Raw genomic sequence first — 15,210 nt, forward strand, 5'->3', positions numbered from 1 at the left:
GACTCCAACAGCCCTTATGTTCCTCGGCTGCTTCACACCAATGTAATTGTACCTAAATTCTCCTGAGCTTCCACCTGAAATGCATTTCCACAGGCTGGCAGAGGCTTTTTCCTAGTTTTCTTGAGTGTACTGGAGATGAGAATTATGATCTTTACATGCTTTATTTTTTTATATACATTTATGAAGACTCATGTGCTGTATTTCTGTCTTTAAAACAAAATGCTTTCCCTTTTTCTCTCCAGAGAGGTCTCTGTCTCTGTTCTGATGGCTTTTTCAGAATTCCTCTGTGAAAACCAGCACAAGTAGTTCTTCAGCATAAATGATTTCCGTGAAGGACTGTTCTATGCTTTTTGCATAATGTCTATCCTACAAAAATGATCTTACTTTCTGATGGGTACCACATTTCCCCAAGTGACTGTAGAAAAGAACAGCTGCTGTTTCACACTGGTGTTGTGTGTGAAGCTGTCTGCAGCAATAATGAGAAGCTCCAGGCGATACTGCGTACAAGGACTCCAAGCAGGAAGACTTTGTTGATCATGGCATACCTTTTGGCATAGATTTGCATGTCTTTTCCATCGAATTTCTGGCTTTTGCAAAATGAGACAGCTTGTCTCAGTAGAAACACACTCACTTTGCATACTCACTGTAGCTTTTCATAACCATTTCACTTTACTGCCACTGCTTCCATGCCATAATCTTTTCAGCTCAGCTCAGACTTGCCTGCATCTCTGCATGGCATTATACTGTTAAACACAGCTCACTTTTACTTCAGCTCATTCCTTATTTTGGCAAACAGGACATTGTCTCCGGTTCTACAGATTCTGCACTTAGTACGACGAAAGTCTGCAAGTGTTTATGGTGCTCTTTTACTGTGGTGAACAATTACCATGGTGTCTCCTTTAATATACTTACACATAACCTAATAGGAAATCACAAGGCGTATTCAGTCCATGACTCCAAAGTGCTTCATTCTATAGAAGGAAAATCCAGGAAGACGGATCAGTATATTCGTTTAAGGACCAATGTATTAGTTTAGCAAAAGGAATCAATGAGTGCTAGTTCTAAAACTTTGCAGTTTAGCTTTGCTTGGCGTGTGAACAGCCCTGTTTTTCTCAAAGATCCTGCTTCACAGGAGCACTGGAGTCACAATAGGTGCAAGGACTTTTACCTTGAATTTCACAATTATTGTTTTGGGTTATTGTGCACTAAGACATAAAGTTGCACATTCTGGCGTAACAAGCAGCAGAAATTTGCCAAATTGGTTAAAAAGCAGATAAAGGTTGCCAAAAGTCACCATGATGAAGCCGAAGATGGAAAAAATGAGGAGGAAGTAAGTGGTCTAAGACCCCTACCATGCATGCGCAGAAGGACATTAGCATATATTAATGAGTTCTTCGGAAATAATGAATATGTATGCCAATGTATTGCATATGTATGTCTTAACTGTTTAAATGTAAAACTTGAACTCTGAGAGCGCATGCTTCATTTGCCAAGTTGCCTGGTACGTATTGTGAGGAATAAAGGAATGCTGTTTTCTAACACCACACTGAGGTTAGAGAGTTTTCTTCCAGGATTTCAGATGACAGTGTCCAGACAGGCCTTGAATATTTCCAGAGAAGGAGACTCCACAACCTCACTGGGCAACTTGTTCGAGTGCTCTGTCACCCTCACAGTAAATAAGAAGTCCTTTCTGATGTTTAGATGGAGCTTTGTGATTTCCATTTTGTCCCCATTGCTCCTTGTCCTTTAGCTGGGCACCACTGAAAAGAGTCTGTCTTTTATTTTTAAAGAAAATTTGTTACTTTGGGTTTTTCATTACACCAAAACAAAATTCTTAATATATTTTTTGATGTTCTCCCTTGCACTCCTGCTGTGTGCTTTCTGATAACTATTAAGCAAGAACCTACAGGAATTGCTTTTCAGCTCCAGCGCCTCACATGTTCTGATGTGTTCATGGAAGCAAAATGGCATGTGGCTTTGACCAAAGTAGGGAAGTGATATAAAATGCTGATCTGGCTTTGGTTGTGTGACACTCCGGTTACATGGCACATTGGGAGAGATTCATTGCCAGCCATAGACACAGGGCCAGGCAGTCGTGTCCTGAGAGCAATGAGGTCAGGGGCACACAAGCATAGAGGAAGCATGGATAGGAGGTGGTCACCCAAAATACCTTCTGAGGTTCACCCAGAGCCTTTGGTTTTCACTCTCAGACACACCAACATTAGATGTTGTCAACGGTTTACGGGCGTTCGGCCCGGTTCTGTGACGAAGGGGACGGGGGATCCACGGGTCCACGCCCCGGGAAAAGGGAAAAGGGGAAAAGGGTAAGGAGATGGCCCTGAGAGCAAAGAACAGCGGCAACAATCTGAGGAGAAACAAACTAATTTACTAAATAAAATATCGGAATGCAAAACAACACATTATAATACAATATAATTACAATTTAAGCTGATAAATCCAATACAGAGAGAGAGAATGTCCCAAAATCAAGGTAGGCCTTACTCTACTACCGACGATAAGACGGCTGGAGAGCGAGGTGCTGCCAAGACGAGAGACAGCGGAAAAAGGGACGAGGTCTTGCGATCTGCAAGTTTTTATACTGCGAGATTTTATCTTTTCCCTCCGGCTGGAAAATGGTAACAGAGGAGCAAAGTGCCGTGGGGACTGTAGTAGTCTTTCTCTTCTGAGAACCAGGTACATCCACTACATGATGTTATGATGTGGAATACCAATAACCGAAAATCACAAAACCATGACAGATGTATTAAAACCAAAATCCTGTTGCAATGTGTGGTTTGCCACAAATCCCTAGTGTTCCTTGAGGACTTAGGCCCTCCCTAGTTTATAAGTATCCTTTTTTCTTCAGTGCAAATGAAAATGGTCTTGTCCATAAAATATAAGCTGAATAAAAAAGTACTTATTTTAACTTTGTAAAGAATTATTTTTCATTTTTCAAAGAGTAGCTGTGAAATGCAAAGAGGTTATTGAAATTATCCTTAAATTATTGAATTATCCTTAATTGGATACACCTTATCCTTATCCTTAAATGGATACACCTAACATAATAAGAAAATCAGGTTATCGCATGTGTCATATCGCTTCCTCTGGCAGTAACTTCTGACTGTCCTGGAGTTAACAATGCAGAGATAATTGGATACAGAAGGACCAAATAATAATAAGTAATAAAATGCAGATATAATTGGATATAGAAGCGCCAAATGCCATAAACACTTTAAGAACAATCTACATTTAATTGTATATCGAAGTAACAGAGCAATAAGTATTTCAATTTCACAGGGGTGCCTGCAGTGATAAGATAGTCCTATGTCTGCATCTGAAACTACTGTATATGTATACTACTGTATTATATGTATAACTGATATCTTTTCCAGTTTGGAAGAATTTGGTAAATGTATTAAAAATCCTTTATATGCAAAGAACCTCCCGTAAAATGGCCACGGGCTGCTCCTCTGAAATGAGTTTGCTACTGAGAAGAGGAACACATCATTTGCTGTTTGAATTTTTTTTTTATTGAAAGGGCAGAGTCGACAAAGACCATGAGCCTTCTTTTTCCCCTAACCATCGCGTTAGTGGTGGTTGCACCGCTACGTTTGGTCACACGCCCTCTAGAGGCTGTTCAAATCTTAATCCCAAATAAAAATTATCCGCCTATGATAAGCAAAACTAAAGGAAACATCAATAGGAAGCCTTGAAATCTGAAAAGAGCCAACTTTTGCCCTTGCTGTAATGGTTATTCTAATGCTGTCTCCAGAAAATGATCTACAGAAACAGTGCTGTAGCTGTGGTGGCCTAAGCACATGGGAAGGACAATAAAAAATATTTTTTTCAGCCATACTTGTTGGCCTAGCAGGAGAGAAGATTCTCTACTTGCACTTCCAGTACCCACAGAAACACACACTATGTAGCCAAAAAAATATACGGGATACGTAAGTATCTGATGATTCTCCTGCTGATGTTAACTTCATCCACAGAAATATTAGCTGCATTTAAAACCAGACACTCTTCACTTAGAATTTGCTAGGTGTTGGCATTCTAAATATATGCAAAACTGCAAATTAAAATACACTTTTTCGAAATGATAAACTTATTTATGTAAGCATGGGAGTTACCTTCAGCTGTAGATGTAAAAAACGGAGACAAAATCAGTCTTGGATGCTAGCTTTCTTGCTAACTTCTGCACTGGGAGCCTTGCTTAATCGGTACTAACAAAACTCATACTGTATTGTGTTGTGTGTACCTGTTCTCTGGGATCTTCAGTGAAACAAATCAGTCACTGCATTTTGTTTATAGACTGTTTTTTAGTGTATGGAGCCGTCTGTAACTGCCATTTCCAAATTTTAAGTGGTATCATCCTATGTTATTAAACAACATAAGAAAGTTTTTTCAAGTGAATAGCATAGTCATGTGAAATACAAAATTAACAGAGTGCTAGGAAAGAGGCAAAAGCTTTGACGGATTAAATGGATGTAAACATGAAGTTAGCACAGTACTTAGCAGGTAACTAAGCCCTGTTGATTTTTGAAGGCTGGCGTTGTTAAATAGCCCCGGTGGCTATCTGAGACAGTTAAGCGCCTGTTGCATGTAGGCTGGAAACACGCCAGTCCGGAGTACTCTCCATCTGCTTTGACTCACTGTTGCTAACGGTTTGAAGCAGGTTTCTCTTGCAAGCTGCAGCTTTTCCATCAAGGCAGAAATATTGCAGTTTTCAAATTTCTTGATAAGTCAGTCTGTTTATTTACAAACATCATAACGTGCCAATTAATACAAGAAGGAAAAATGAGGCTGTTACATGTGATTCGATCTTACAAAGCATAGAATCAGCACAGACTTGCATTTCTTTGGTTCTGCAGCCAATCTTGTCTTCCTCTTCCGTCCTCACCCTTTCCTGTACAAGTAGGCCTCCCTGACCATCCTGCTACTTCACGTTCCATAATTTTTCTAGCTATTTTCCTTCAGCTCCTTGCAATAATAAGTTGGAAATATCCAAATAATTGATCAGGACGGTATCTCTGATAAAAGCAGATTTTATTCGCAATTGCAATGGCGGGCGTCCTGCAAGCAGGCGCACCACAGAAAGCAGTGTTACATCTTTTATGACCTATTACCCGACGCTTATCTTTTCCTCCCCTGGTTCCTCATTGGCTGAGTACTTCAGGTTCACAATCTTCCCGACGTTCAACTAAACATACAGATACTGGTTGAACATAAATTGTTGCTAGCTAAACATGTATATTGCTAATTAATTAACTTCTAACACTTGCTTACTCAGCACTCGGTCATTATTTCTGGACACCTGTTCATCCTTAGATAGAGATAAGTGTGGTAGGAGGATAGAGGGGGGCATCCTGATGCTGCCTGTTGTATCCCAACCTACTCACAGAGTGAGGCAGTTTGGCCTTGTGTGGAGGCCCTGGCTTCTTTGATGTTTGACAAGTCTGCTTTTCTTTTGCTGAGGGTCTCTTATCCAAACAGACAGCCTTACAGCATGCTTTCTAGTCCATAATACTATTCCCATACTATTCACGAATATTACAGTTTTACAAGTGAGAATTAATCACATAATTCAACAACTATATTTCTAAAATATGTTACTGAAATATATGGTATTTCTACTTTTCCAAATGAGCTGTTTCTAAGGGCAAGTTACAAAATACATTGTGCTCTACTTCTTTAGATCAATTCCCCTTTTTCGATATCTAATGCAGAAACAACATTCAATTCCTACAAATATCACCATGGTGATATTATCACCTTTTAGTATTTCCATGGTGTTCCAAATGCCTTGTGGACATGCCTGGTGGACACAGATTTGTGCTGCTTCATACACCCACCAAGAGAAGCCAACACGTTCCCTTAGTTGAAGTGACTGTGCCTGCTCCCACCCTCTTTGTCTTGATCCTGAGTCACATCACATCTCTTTGTCACGATCCCTTCGGGGCACCTCAGCTTCCAGTACTTGGGGTATGTCCTCAAGGTGGTGCAATTCTACCTGAGCTTACAGCTTTCTTACAAGCAGGATTGGAGTTTCCTTTCTCCCTACCTTTTTTCAGACCATTACTAAAACAGAATTCCGTCGTGATGCATTCTTTTTAAATAACTTAGAAGTCAAATATAGTGTTTCCTCAAAAGGGACTGTGAGACAACATTAAGCGAATGAAAGGTTGTAGTGCTCAAGTAATTATTCCTTTGCAGTGTTTCCCATTTCTGTCTACACAGAGGATTTGGGATTAAGTTGGGAAAAAATCAAAGCTGTTTACTTATTGGTTATTACGTTTTTATTCTTAAGCTACTGTAAGTAAGAAGGATGAAATACAGATTAACATGAGATACTTTTGTGGGAATTGAATGTTGTTTCTACATTAGAACAAGATAAGAATTTTCTTGATTCCATGGCCTCTGCTGCCATTTGGGTCCTTGATTAAAAAGAAGCTAGCAACAATTTATGTATAGCCAGCACGAAAATATGTTACACTTTGTCATACACATTGTACAAATATCCTGCACGAGACTGATGGAACCAGAGAACAAGTCATGACATGCCCAAGGAAGTGCCTACAGAGGCATCGGGAAGGCCTGGCATCCCCCCCTCGGTGCTCTTTGTTTAACAAAAGAAGCATCCTTCGACAGAATGGAAAAGGCTTTGGAGAAAATCACCGTATCAACACGATAAGGAGAGTACTGAGACATCTTGGAAGCAGCAGGATGGCGACCGACTGGCACAAGATAACACCTGAATTAACAAGCGTCAGAATGTAATTAACAAATGTAAAGCTTTGGTAAGATGGTGAACCTGGAGTACCCAGCCAATGGGGAAACGGGGGAGGGGGTAGGCAAGGGGGGGAAACAAGGTACAAAAGCTGCCATACTGTGTCCATAGGTGCGCTCCTTTTTACAGGACGCCTGCCATTGCAATTGCGAATAAAATCTGCTTTTATCAGAGATACCGTCCTGATAAATTATTTGGATATTTCCAGCACTTTCACAAGCACTCCTTAACATTCAATTATCCGTGGCTGCAAGGGTAGCAAACAGGAGGAGTAGGGCAGCAGTCTCACTACAGCTCAGCGACCGGAATGTTGCGATGCACGGATACATGCTCACTAGGACGGTCAGGCAGGCATGTGAGGAGAAAGTGTTTCTCTTTACACAAGACAGCAGCAGAAATGTGTGGAGCTATACCTCAGCACAGCAGACACATGGGTGATGATGTGGCAGATTTCTGCTACAGAGCACAGGCCTGGGAAAAAGGAGTAGATGAGGTCTCCTTCAGGCACCTGGGAGAAGCTTCGCTTTTGCCTGTCCTGTTCTTTTTGGATATCCCCAGTCACCCTGATATCTGCTGGAGTGTCAGCATAGCAGGGCACGAATAAGCCAGGAGTTTTCTGTATAGCACTGGTGGCAACTTCCTGACATAGGTGTCTGAGGAAACAAAGAGGAGAGAAGCTCTGCTGCACCTCATATTTCCAAAGAAAAACTGGTCAGGAATGTGGAAGCTGGGAGCAGCTTGGCTTAAGTGACAATGAGATGATGGAGTTCAATGTGCATAAACACCTGGTGCAGGAAGGAAAGAGATCAGAGCCATACTCTTCCAGTGGTGGCCAGTGATGGGACAAGAGGCAATGGACACAAGCAGAAACATGGGAAATTCCACTTGAACAGAAGAAAAAACTTTTTCACTGTTTGCATAATTTAACACTGGAGCAAGTTGCCTAGGCATGTGAGGGAGACTCAGTTCTTGGAGTTATTCAAAACCCACCTGGGCACCATCCTGGTCAGCCTGCTGTAACTGACCTTTCTTGAGCCTGGCTTTGGACTACATCATCTCCCGATCTGCCTGCCAAACTCTGTCATTCTGTTATATGAATTTGTGATCAAAATCATAGTATATTCCAAAATACACTTCATAGAGAGCTCTAGATTATCTCATTCATAGAGAAATTGCAAGGAGGAATCCTGACTGATGAACAAATTTCAAAGGGTGATTTAAGATTATGGTAACATCAGCTGCTCATAGTCTTCCCCAGCGTGTGGTCCTCCCATTCTGTTTGGTAAAGCCTTTGCTGGGAAAGTCTGAGAAGCCTGATCTAAAGTGCTTTGGTATGCACTGCTTCCACCCATGGCTGAATAGGATTGAACTGCAGCCATAGCAACAGAAGGCAGGTAGGAGGCATGAAGGAGAAAATATAAGGGATTTAATATTGATTCTGTTCTGAGAATACCCAGTTACGTGAGTGGCAGCCTTCCATCTATCCGTTGTGCAGAGTGCAGTACAAATAGTGGCAGTACAGGCTCCTGCTTGCTTTCCTGTCCAGTACATCAGACCTCAACAGCAAGAAACATCTCTACAGCCCTTTCAGCCCATGGCTTCTCTGCTCTGTGGAGGGTGATTTGGTTTACACAGTCAGCCAGCTGTCATATAACTCAGAGTGATGGGCACCATCGATTCATACTGTAATGAGCAAATGACTGCTTGTCAGTTAGGGTAAGGTTTTCCAGACTCTCAGCCCAGACCACATCCATATAAAGGAAGTCAGTGGAGATGGAGGTTACTGTGCTGTAATTTATGTTGACAGAGCCCAGATCTCACTTTTCATACTGCCGGGTCTAGACAAAGAAGTGCATGCCTGACTGACATGGGTGCTGTCTCCAGTCATGCTGGTGAAGCTGATGAAATTGTAGCTGTGTCAAATATGAGTGGAAACCCTTCTCCAGACCTCCCCTGAATCACAGAATCATAGAATGGCTTTGGGTTGGAAGGGACCTTAAAGGTCATTCAGCTCTTGTTGATTCAGTCGTAACCAAGTACCTCATCATTTCTTCTGGTTTGCTCCCCTGCTGGCTCCAGAAACTGGTACATCATAATGATAAATCTGTCTGTGAGCTCTAGCCATGGAGGTGATATTTAACAGAAAGATGCTGTTAAGGTACCTCTGTGCCTGCCAGCTAGATAAAAAGTTTAGTGAAGATCATGGCATGCTAGAATATAATTGGGGAGCAATCAATGTCTAGAAACTAATGAAAATAGGGAATCTGGCAGCTTGCTAATTGTTGAACCCATCTTGTCCTGAGGCTAGAAGTAAAAAATGGAGTAGTCCCAGTATGAGAAGAACACGATTCAAAGAGAACTATACATATTGTGTAAGCCAATTGTAGGACATAGTCCACAAAAGTGCACTGTTGTGGCAATCTCATACCCAGTGTCATCAGTTTTTTGTCATTTTCCCCTTTGGACTTCGCCATTGACTGTAACTGCCACTGCTTTTGTCTCTACAGAGTTGAAAAAAGGCATAGAGCTGTCATTCTTTTGGCAGTTGGAATGAACTTTGTTTACCACAGAAGGAAAAACAAAACTCAGTGTTTGACGCACTACTTGAATATCTGATCAATTTTGCCTGGTGTGAGATGTCCGCAGACATTGATCAAACCAGCTGACAGTGCAAAACATACCCACAAGAAGGGATGTAATTTTGGCTTTTTTTTTTTTTTCCTCTAAGTGAAAATGTTCAGAAGAAATAGCCAGAAGAAATAGTCTCATCTGTCTGCTAGCTTTAAAAACAGGAAGAAGAGCTGCAAAAGTTTCTAGATTTTTGGGGGCTTTTTTTGTTTAGAGATGATTAATGTGACTCAGTCATTCCTTCTGCCAAACAGTGAGAATTCATAATGTCTGACAGTTGCCCCTAAGTAATTTCTGGGGAACAAATATTTTAACCTGAGGAATTCCTTTTTGTCCTTTCAGATTTATAAAATTGGCAAGGCTTCTTGGTTGGAAAGTGAGTGGGGGCTGACCAAAGCAGTCATGGCCATGGAACTTGGCTTTTAAGGATCAGAATGTACATGGATTTTTGCATCCCTCAAAGTTTAAGATATTTATGTCCCTTATCGTAGACTCTCTTATCTTGGGCTGTAAAATGTTTCAAGTTGAAGAGCCTCACTCTCCTCACACCAACAGCGTGGAAAACCAGCAAGAACTTTGCTGAAGTATAAACCTGGGACATAAAAATCCAATCAGGCCTTAAATGTTTAAATAAAGTTCAAAATATAAACTTCTGTGTTCATTATCATGCTTTCTTCTGGCTGAGTAATGAAATGGATTATTCCAAACAATAAATGATCACCTTCATCTCTCTCCTTTCTTCTTCCAACAATTTCCCTTCTTGTGCCATTAGAATAACTGATCTTAAAGTTATCTTAAAGATGATACAACACTGCTTGAGTGCTGCAGAATTCACAGATCAAAACAAAACTGTGTAGCAGGAAAACAAAGGGCCAGTTATTGCAGGGGAACAAGCAGAATGTCAGGATTGGTGGGTTGCACGGGAGCACTGCTGAGCCGCCATTCAGGTTTTTCATTAATAGCAAGTAGCAAGTTGTGACCTGTAAAGAAAGTAAGTGATACATTGCAGAGATTTTTCTTTGTTGTCTGCAACCTGTTAAAACACTAGCACATAACTTGAACAGGTCATGGGGAAACCCTGTGGCAGTACTTGCCTGTTCAGCTTTAGGTATATAGGTTATGTTCTGTACATTCACAGTATGTGACAAACTGAAAAAACAGGGAGTAGATGGAGCTGCCTCATTCACCAACTTTGTAGAAGTGAAGCTGTGGTAATCAATGATCTCCAGTGTATGCAAGTATCCCAATTTCCTTTCCAGTGGCAATTAGACTATTATTTACTTCAACATGAATTTCAGCTATAGTCCCTTTAGAGCTGGTCACTTTTTTGCTTTTCCTTCATATACTTAACTATTTGATGTTGCATCTGAAATTGTTGTTGCCATGGTCATGTCTTCCCTTTTTATGTCTGACTTCTCTCTACTCAGTATGTTTCAAAACAAGAGACAGTACCTATGCTAACAAAGAGAAAGCTCTGACAAAGGCCAGAGGAGACACCCAGGTTAGGAGACTGATTACTACATGACATCAAGGCACGCGAAACCTCAGCCCAGCAGCCAGGCTAGCGCAGTACCTTCCAGCTCCAGGACTCCAAAATCCAAGGATAAAACTCTGACACTCTGTCTGCCACAGCTTTGCTAACTCAGGAAACAGAAAAGCTCTTGGCACAGCTGAACTACTCCTGGAAGCTCTTCAATTGGGCAACCCTCCTCTGCAGAATTTCTGTACTGTGTTGGACAGTTATTTTTCCCCTGCCAGGCAGCTTTGTTATGGAACTTGCAGATCTACTTCACACAGTCTGAAAAAATAGGGCCTAATGGTTTTACACAGTACTGAACAAATCTTCCTTTTCTTCTGTCTCACTTCCTTTTTTTTTTTTTTCCATTTTCCATCCCTGCGCATCTCCTCATATTTGTCTTTCTCCTGTTTTCTCCTAAGTTCTGCAAAAGCACTGTCATCTGAGGGAGCAACTGACCACAGGCATTTATTTGTACACAAATAATATTTTACCATGGCAACCTCATTTTTTTTCATTATGCGGTTCTCTGGATGATAAAGTTGCATTTGAACAGATGGCATTCCCCTGTTTCTTCTGCAGCTGGTATCTCGAAACTGTGTGCAGTTTGGGCACCACAATATAAGTAGGACATAGAACTATTAGAGAGCATCCACAGGACGTCTACAAAGGTGGTGGGGGGTCTAGGAGGCAGGATGTATGAGAAATGTCTGATTTGTTCAGCCCAGAGCTGAGGCTGAGGGGAGGCCTCATGGCAGTTGTCATGGAGTTACCTCTAGATATATCTGTGTCTGTGACAGGGGGGACAACAGGCTCACAGACCCACTGGCCCAAAAAAGGGAGTTGGGGGGATTGTTGATGGTTTACAGGCCAGTTTGGCCTGGTTTTGTGACTAATGGGGCAGGGGACCCATGGACCCACGCCCCAGGAAAGTGGAAGGGAAAAAGGGGAAGGGTAGGGAGATGGGAGATGGGCCTAAAAACAGAACAGCAGCAGCGATCTGAGGAGGAAAGTTAATTTACTAAATATGTTACTGGAATGCATGATAACACAGTATAATGCAATATAATTGGAATTGAGGCTAATGAATCAAGTAGAATAAGAGAGGGAGAGTGTCTGAAACTGATGGCCTTACTCTAAGAACTGAAGGCAGAATGGTGGGGGAACATGCACTCCCAGGCAGCGAAAAAGAGAGTGTCTTGTGACTTGCGAGGAGTTTTACCTTTCCCTCTGAACACAAAGACTTCTGAGGTATGTAGTTCTTCTCTTCTGAGAAGCAAGTACCCTGAAATCGGCAGTCCACAGAACTGGAGCATTAACTCTTTAACTCCCAGTGCTTTACATGATCTTATGATGTGGAATACTGATAACAAAAAATCACAAAACCACAACAGCGGCCTACGGCTCCTCATGAGGGGAGCGGAGGGGCAGCACTGAGCTCTGCTCTCTGGTGACAGTGATATGAAATGAGGGAATGGAATGGAGCTGCTTCAGGGGAAGGTCAGGTTGTCTGGTTGGGGTTTAGGAAAAGATTCTTTACCAACAGGATGGTCAGGCATGGAACAGGATCCCCAGGGCAGTGGTCATGGCTCTGAGCTGCTGGAATTCAAGAAGCCTTTGGGTAAGGCTCTCAGACATAGGATTTGAATTTTGGGTGGTCCTTTGTGGAGCTAGGAATTGGACTCTGTCATCCTTGTGGGTCCCTTCCAACTTGGGATATTCCACGATTCTATTATTTTTGTCCACCAAAACCTGTAAGTTATTCTCAGCAGATCTGCTCTCAATGAGTTCTCCCAGTCTGTACATATGTTTGGAGTTGCTCTGAGCCAAGTGCAGCACCTTGCACTTGGCCTTGCTGAACTTCATTAGATTCGTGTGGGCCCATCTCTCAAGCTTTCCCAGGTCCCCTTGGATAGCATCTCTTCCTTCTATTGTATTGACCATACCACTTAGTTTAGTGTCATCTGCAGGTTTGCTGAGGGTGCAATCAATCCCACAGTCTGTGTCATTGTGTCATTGATAAAGATGTTAGAAAACACTGTCCCAAGATGGGCCCCTGAGAGAGACCACACATCACAAGTCTCCACGTGCTCATAGAGCCATTGACCATAACCCTCTCTGACTGCAACCATCCAACCAACTCCTCACTCACAGAACTGACCGTCCTTCAAATCAGTCTCTCTCCAATTTAGGAACCACGTCAAAGGCCTTACAGAAGTCCAGGTGGATGGTATCTGTTGGTCTTCCCTTGTCAATGATACACTTGTGTTGAAACTAATATTTAGACTATACTTTTGCAGAGAGCCTATTATAAATTTATATACATTTGAGTCCACAACTTCATATACAGGATGAAGACATTCTTTTAATCTGGACATGACTTTCAATAATTTGACACAGTACAACTTTAATTGAAGCATTTATTATTGTTCTTATGTGTATGCTAATATGTGAGTAGCTGAAATATCATTTAGTAACATATTTGAATCTTAAAAGAGTTCAGTGACATCATTCAGCATAGAATTTCATTGGTACTTGCAGAATATAAATTAGAAGACTTATTTAGAATCTTACTGAATTATTAAAAAACAAACTTCACTTTCTAACTGTCACTGTTGACTGACCCCAGCCATGGCTGAGCACAGGAAAAGATGAAAAGTTGAATGACAGCTGTTGTGTTAAGATTAGGGAAAATTTTGCTTCTATGCATTTTCAAACAGGGGGTTGGACTTGATGATCTCTGGAGGTCCCTCTCAAACCCTACAATTCTGTGATTCTGTGAATTGAGAATCAGTCCTTTAAATGTGTGCATGTGGAAAGAATACTTTTCAGCATGATTATACGCAGTAACTGTATGCATAATGTAGTCCATCTCACTTTGCCTTCCTTATGTCTTACTCTGCAAAGTTGTGCTTCTGTGGCTGTGAACCTACTGTCTTCCTCTTCTCAGCAAATGGGTCACAAGTCTTATGGCATGAGGATAGAGAATGGATTCTCTGGCATGGATCAAGCGTGGATATAATCTTCATACACCTCCACCTGACCATTTATGTAACAGTGGCTGGGCACACTTTGTGTTGACTGGAAAGGACAGAATTGGCAGTTGAAAGCAATGACCAATGCCTTCATCCTTCAGAGGCCGACAACTGGATAGGCTAGCAGGCCATTATACAAGGCTTGCAGCCAATGTTTAGGTATCATACAGTCCAGTCATCCCTCTAGTTTAAAAAACACATGTAAATCAGACCTTACAGCTGTTATAAAACAGTAATTAGCTGTAAAACGGAGCTTTTATGCTCAGTTTATTTCTTCAGCATCTGTGTGGTTTTTCCACAGAGGAAGTTGCAGTTTGCTGGTGCCAGCAGAGTTTTTACAAACACAGAAACAAATCACTGGGATTTAGTTTGTTTAACAACTTCACATGCAGATGTCATTCTCGACTGTTTCTTTTGCTCCTGGTCTCTACATGAAATTTTTAGAGTATTAATTGCTGGAAGCAACATGGAACGGTAGCTATCCTGAATGAAGACACAGTATGGGGGACAATGTGCCATAACCATGTAATTTGTTAATACTAAGTTTTACCAGGCTGCTCAGAGCAGAGCCTTCCAAAATTTTACACAGAACCATCTCAATAGAATGAAAAAAATTTCTTCTCTAAGCCACTCTAAAAAACATACAGATGTGCCTGCTGTGCTAACGTGCATGTATGGCTCATGCTATAGATGGCAGTGGTAGGAGCTTTTCCCACTCCTTCAGTTTGTCAGTTGCACTTTGCTGCTAATGGAGCATGATAGCAATCAGAAAAAAAATCAAAACTGTCAGGATGTTTTTCAGTCTTTTCCTAAGCAACACAAATGGGGAGTCCTTATTCACTTTGCTGTATCTTTGTAGCTTTGTATCTTCATAGAGAAACAGCACTGTAAGCATTTTCTGCTTGATTTATGACATAGTTCAGCCCATAGGGTCTAACCATGACTGAGTCCCTTGGAACAATGTGTGTATTGTGCACTAGGGATGCAATAAGCCAGATATCAACACTGAACTGGGCACAACTGTGTGTCTCTGTTAATGTCTCCTGTTATGTAGTACAGCCATGTTCTAAGAAAGACAGAGTAGACTTGTACCTTAGTCTGTGACGAGCCCAGTGAAAACCAATGGAAATATCCCTACAGCATGAGATATTTCCAGAGAAGGGAGAAAGCAGCAGCCACAGAAACCAGCTCGTAAGGCAGAACAGAAGCAATTTGAGTTGTGAAGCACTGGAGACAATAGGCAC

The sequence above is a fragment of the Numida meleagris genome, chromosome Z (assembly GCF_002078875.1).
Source record: "Numida meleagris isolate 19003 breed g44 Domestic line chromosome Z, NumMel1.0, whole genome shotgun sequence".
In the NCBI taxonomy this organism is placed as follows: Eukaryota; Metazoa; Chordata; class Aves; order Galliformes; family Numididae; genus Numida; species Numida meleagris.